Below are 6,338 nucleotides of genomic sequence, written 5' to 3'. Positions count from 1 at the left end.
CTTTCTGTCCTTATTTTGTTTGTTTGTTTGTTTGATTTTACTTTCTTTACTTATTTTCTTTTTTTAAAGGCAAAAACAAAAATCAAAAAACAAAACTGATTTTCTTGGGAAAAGAGAGAAAGAACTGTTCTTTCTATAATGGCTTTGCCCATTTAAAAAATGTGGCTCTCAAGGGTTCATGAAATGACTGAGTATGAGGATCCATGTCCTATAGAAAGCAACTGCGCCTCATATACTGCCAAAAATAGTGTTAGTTTCATTAATGTGAATTTTCCAGCATTCAGTAGTCGTAATGTTAGAAACAATTGCTGGTCAAGTTCAACTTGTTGCTATTGTTTTTAATTTGCACAGGAGTAGTATCAGAAATTAGTGTCACTGCTTGTATCTAGCTGACTTTTAAACAACAGAACATTAGTTTTTTATGTTGGTGCCACCAACTGTAAATGACATAAGTTAGTTATTACAAAACACAGTAATTAGACTGTTGCAACCATCTAAAACCTTAGGCTTCCAGTCTGTGCTGTTAGTGTAAAGATGTAAAGTGCAATCCTAAGCTAACATTATCTGTGCAAGCACCATAGAAACATTTGCATATCTGCATAGATCTTACAACTGTACTCTTTACCTCCTTGTGATAAAGCTTTGTCTACCTGCAAACACAGTCAAAGGCTACAGCTGCAAACCAAAGCCAACTCTAACCATGGCCAAGAGCTCAAGGACAGAAGCAGCCACATGCTTTGGTCAGCCTTCTGTAACTTCAATTAGTACAAAGGAACCTTTTCCATGAACTACCTGCTGTTTTCTGATGACCTCTGGGATCTTTTCATTTAGCCCTAAACAAAGAAACGAATATGACAAAACAAAAACAAAAACAACCCACCACTAAGAGTTCATTCAGTCACAGAGTAATCTTCTGAGGCCAAAAGTCCATCTAAATGCAATGAAGATTTGCTTTCATTAAAGACAGAGGTGAGGACAAAATCTGCAGTGGAAGTTATGACACTCTAGAAAGCAACAAATGTGGATCACTGACCAAAACAATTATGTTCTTGATGCAAATGCAGATTGCGTATTGTTATATATATAGTACATTGCGTTTTTGTTTTCCCCATCTTTTTGGTGGTGAGTTCATGTTGTTAGAAGTACATGTCTTGTATGGTCTTAATCTCTGTTGTGTACTATTTTTTTATAGTCTTAAGTTATAATAAAAAAAACAAAAAACAAAAAAAAAACAAAAAACAAAAAGTAGGAACCAAACATAAACGGTCTAGTAAAGCCAAAAATTAATTTCCTATTGATTTTAAAGTGATCTAGCTGAGTTTTTACACTGAAAGCAAAGATTATAGCAAGTGTAGCCCATGGTATTTATTTTCAGTCAAACCAAAGTTACATATAATTCTGCCTCTGCTTATACGGGATATGAACACTAACACACTCCCTTCAAAGACTTGTGCAGGCCAAATTGTTGGAATGCTGATTTTCTTGACAACTCTAAACCCCAAAACTATGATAAGACGTTATGGTGTAGTTGAAGTTAGCATAGTCAGATGTTTGCTTAAAACCTAGAGACTTTACGTGTTGCTTTTCATGTGCTGTGCCAAGTCTTGATAATACTTTTTCCCCCAACCAAGGGACCTCATAACCTGATTATGGTTATTGCTTTACAAACAGTTTTGACAGAAGGTGGCTGCTAGAGCTTAACAAATGTCCCGGTTCCATGTGATGGAGCCGGTTCTTGCAAACTAAGCTCAATGTTTATCCTTTGCTGAAGTCAGCAAATAGAGTTAGAGAGATACCCAGTCATCTATCACACCAAATAGAAGGACATAACGGCTTTCAAAGGGTTTTCCCACTTACCCAAAAGGCTTTCTGAAAGCTTCTACCTCTGCAAAAAAGAAAAAAGAAAAAAAAAAAAGAAAAAAAGGAAAAAAAAACAAGAAAAAATAAAAGAGAAAAAAGCTAGAACAATTACGGCAGATTGCATGAAACATGAGAACGTCACAGTACCTGCTACTTTTCATTATGTTTGTCTTTGGGTCATGATCAACGAACCGGAAGTTATTGATGTGGTATCAAAGGCGAGATTGGTATTCTGAAGGATGGTTCTCTGATGTCTAGGATACTGCTGTAGGGATAATCTGAAAGGGAAACGAGTCTTTCGGGTGCATGTTCAAAAAGCTTTGATGGACTGGAAGTAACTTGGAGAGTTTTTCCATCGGGAGGGTGGCCTAAGACTACAATGCTAAAGTATGCATACCTCAGTTTCAAAACTTTTGAAAGGAAGTCTCAGCCACAGAATGCATATACCTGTAGAGTTTTGCATGGGTTTTATATGAATACAATTTTAAAAAATAGCTGCTTGCACATTATACCAGAAAAACCTCCAAAACTGCAATTGCTTTGAAAATAGATTTTAGGTTTTTTGGAGTTTTCTGAAATGCTTGGTCTGTATTTTGATAATTGTGCATATTATGTAAAAATGTTGGTGGACCCATAAAATGACCAGACTTTTTCTAAGAAAAATGTTGCTTTAATGCATTTCATGGATTTTTACTCTTCTATCATTGCTTGCTAGTAATAGCAAACCTGCTTTTCTGCATCTGCTTTGCGTAGCTATTGTAAGGCTTTGAACTAATGTATGTATTTATTGCTTGAACTTCTGTGCATACCTTATAAAGCATAATGTCTGACAATTTAAATGGCTCATGTATTCTTGCTTCTACCATAAGCTGATTATGGGGACTATGATCTTTTGTATACAGCAAATTTTAACTGTAGCACAAACATCTGTTTATGTATTGGTGGGATATACCTGTTTTATTTATCTTCTTTGAGGTAAACTAATTTTTGATACTTTTCATTACTGTGTACTATGTTCATACTTTGAATTCTCTGACGTTAGAAGTCATGGTTGAGAATTGTAACAGCTGTTATTTGTTCTGTATTCATGGCTTTCACTGCTGAATAAAATAAAGGACCAAACCTAGGATTTGAAAGAAAACTGCCTACCTCTAACACCAGGGAGTTACCAGATTCTATTTTACATAGTTTTAGTCTACAGAGACACAATTGCTTAAACCTAGTGGGCTTAAGACTTATATTCTATGTGTTGGATTCATGGCACCATTGTATTGTTTGAAAATCAATTAAAATTTCATGTGACTGTTACAAGTATTTGGTAGAATTACCACTAACTGGCTTTTCTTCAGATGAGGCAGATAAAGAGAATCGTCATCAGCATTCTGTGTCTACAGCTGCTTGACTTCATAGGAATGCATTTCTGTGTGATTAGGGAATCGAAGAACAGCCAGCTAGGAATGGAGCTACAGAAGTTCACTTAAAACAAATGGTCCTGGACTTTAATGTCCCTGGGCAGATTCAGTTGCAACATCCAATAGACTATTTTGTAAAGTTTTGAAATTGGGCGTTTACATTTTTTTGAGAATTTGTAAGACCTCCTACTACTCATGTTAATATTAACACACTCCTGGACAGTAACTTCACTGACATATTAGCTATTGAAAAAAACCTTACTCTTGTTGCTTCATTCATTCAAGTTGCAATGAAAGGGGCTTTTTCCCTCTCCGTCTAAGAACACTTGACTAATCTTACTTAACAGAAAAGAGGGGTGTACATTTTTCTTTAGAATTAATGTATGAACAGTGTCTCACTTCTGCTGGATGTAAAAAAAAATGTATATGAAACCATTTCATTCAGTTGGTTACATTTCTGAAGTACAAATAAAAAAAGATCTAAGTCTTTTTGACCCATTTATAACCACTAGGATTGTATTCTGTTTGAGAGGTCGTTCTTCCATACTGGAGACAAGTCATAAAGTTGTGTGCCCATGCCCTGCAGTTTGTTTCAATATAAACTCCTAGGAACTGAGGAATCCTAGAATAGATCATACCTAAAGGTAGCCAATAAAGGTTTTAGCTGTTTGTCAGATACATCCGTTAATAATTATCCTTGGGTTCAAATGTGTTCTCTAGTAGTCTTTGTTGTTTACTTTCCTGTTTTTATTCTAATAGACCTCAGGGTTGTTAATGTCAAATCTCAAAACATAGATGAGCATTTCTTTTTTTATTTCATAAACCCTATGTACATGAGCATACATGTGCACACACACACACACACAGACATTGATCGCACTCATGACATATGATCACTATTTAGAGAATGCACAGGAATAGTGGACACAAGTTTTCAATAGTTCTGTAAGATTCTGGGGATAAATACAAGACCTTTTTAGGGAAAACCCCAGAAACTTATAAACTCAGCAGAGAAATGTTTGGAAAGTAAAATGGAACATAAATGTGTTGAGTATACTTTTATTTTATGTATAATTTAATACTTTCTGCCATCCCAGTGAAAGGGTAACTTAACTGACATGCTGTTCACAGGATAAGAATTGTTTCAAACTAAATTTGAATGTGAGATACATTTTCTTGAACCTTAAAACTCATTTTTTTTTCATAATGATTAGTTGGAAGTAAATGGATATTAACTTTCCCTGTCCAGTGTATTCTGTTAAATGACTAATGATGATATAATAAGAGTAAAGTGCTGGGGCTTTCTATATTTTAATACATAGAACATTACTGAGGGATTAAAACTAACAGTATAAAAAAGAAGCAAGGCTGATTTGGCAAACACTTTGTATTTAGCTCTATGTTCAAACTCATGTTATCTTATAGATACACACACTATGCTGCAGAGATATATTTTGTGTGGTCAGATAGGATTAAAATGCTTTTAAAGTGTTGGTCACAAGTTACTTTCAAAATTTTAAGTTAAGGATAATATAGAATATAACTAAACACACTCCAGTTACAGTGGTAAGTCACACAAATTCCAGGGACAGAAACAGTAAAGGTTAAGCAGCCCTTATTGTCATCTATTCCTATGGTTGCATATCTTGTAGGAAATTGGATTTAGACCAATCCTAATATTGGAAGGCTGGAGAAAAACATCTCAGCTGCATCTTCAAATTATTACTTAGTTTTTAAACTTGAAAGAAAACTCTATGAAGATTTACAAAATTACTTCAAAAGAATAGGTAATCAGAGAAAGTAAAAATTGGCTTCACTGGGAATCTGACACAGTCCTTGGTCTAGTCACCATCAGACCAGAATAAAATAAAACACTGTATAATGGACAGGACAGTGTAAACCAGAGCTGAGTTAAGGGTTTTGTATTATGGAAAGTTTTCAACTTATAGGTGACTCTGATATAAGTCAATACACACATGGCCACACAGACAAACATAATAAACCAAAGCATGCCTTAAAGCCAAGGTATGCTTTTTGATGAGAAACATTGCTGTGAACATTCACTCCAATCTTTCAAATAATAGTTCTCCCTTCTCTCCCTTTTAATTTCTGTTTTGCATGTGTGTGTGTGTGTGTTTGCCTGGATATCTGTGCACCACCATGTGTACACACCCTCAGAGCCCAGAAGAGATTTAGATATCCTGAAACTGGCACCACATATAGTTGAGAAATACCGTGCAGATGCTAGGAATACAACCCAGGTCCTGTAACAAGGGCATCCAGTGCTCTTCAACCTCTGAGCCATCTCTCTAGCCCTTAGTCTGTTGCTTGAAATAACTCTCATCTCCCAAATTCACAGGTCATTAACCCCTATTGTTCTTATAAAATGTATTGTAAAATGTTTACACAACATATTGGCCCTCTCTTTATATTTGACATTACAATAAAGAAACGGCCATGATCATTCAGAGGTAGAAGTGATGGTGGGCAAAAGGAGATAAAGATGTAGCGATGTGTTTGAGAAAATGGCCTTGCTAGGAACACAATGTGATCTTCAGGTTTTCGTGTCACCATTGCAATGCTGAAGAGATCATGATTGAAGAGTGGACTGCCCTGCTTAGATGTTTGCAGATGAGCTTGTGTTCATTAGGCAGCTGCCATTCTTCCATTGAAGTTGTGATGAGCAATGTGCATACTACTGTACTAACAGTCAGGTATACTCTCAGGAAACAAATACCCTCTTGGTATTATTCTCTTCTTTCCTGTGACAGCAGCAACCTAGAGCTTTCACACATATGACACTAGGAAGAGTTTCTGATCTGACCGCCCTACCTAGTTCTTCCTCAAATATATCCAAGTACTGTGCAAAATGCACAGAAATTTGAAAGTACCAGTCCTTTTGATCAAATGTATTGGAAAAATAAATAAATGAAACCTCAGAAGAAAGTTATAAAATTAAATTTTTCACATGGTATAAAGTTATCATAATACTATATTCACATAGTCCTTGAGCTAAAAATTTAAGATATTCAAAATATAAAACCCCGTGAAAACATGCATGAACAC

The 6,338-nt window shown here is 35.4% G+C and overlaps 1 protein-coding gene across 6 annotated transcripts in view; it reads left to right on the top strand.

Annotated features, from left to right (window-relative positions):
* Positions 1-1,245, top strand: part of Foxp2 (forkhead box P2) — a 543,295-nt gene extending 542,050 nt beyond the window's left edge. For all 6 annotated transcript variants that reach the window (XM_085840817.1, XM_085840813.1, XM_085840818.1 and 3 more), the window contains one exon: positions 1-1,245. This exon is cut by the window's left edge and continues 337 nt beyond it. The gene's annotated coding sequence lies outside the window, so the exon portion shown is untranslated.
* The last annotated feature ends 5,093 nt before the right edge of the window (positions 1,246-6,338 follow it).

This window comes from Mus caroli, unplaced genomic scaffold, assembly GCF_978045245.1.
Source record: "Mus caroli unplaced genomic scaffold, Mus_caroli_1 scaffold_7, whole genome shotgun sequence".
Taxonomy (NCBI): Eukaryota; Metazoa; Chordata; class Mammalia; order Rodentia; family Muridae; genus Mus; species Mus caroli.
The sequence above is the reverse complement of the archived record's forward strand: the minus strand, read 5'-3'. Positions and strand labels throughout refer to the sequence as shown.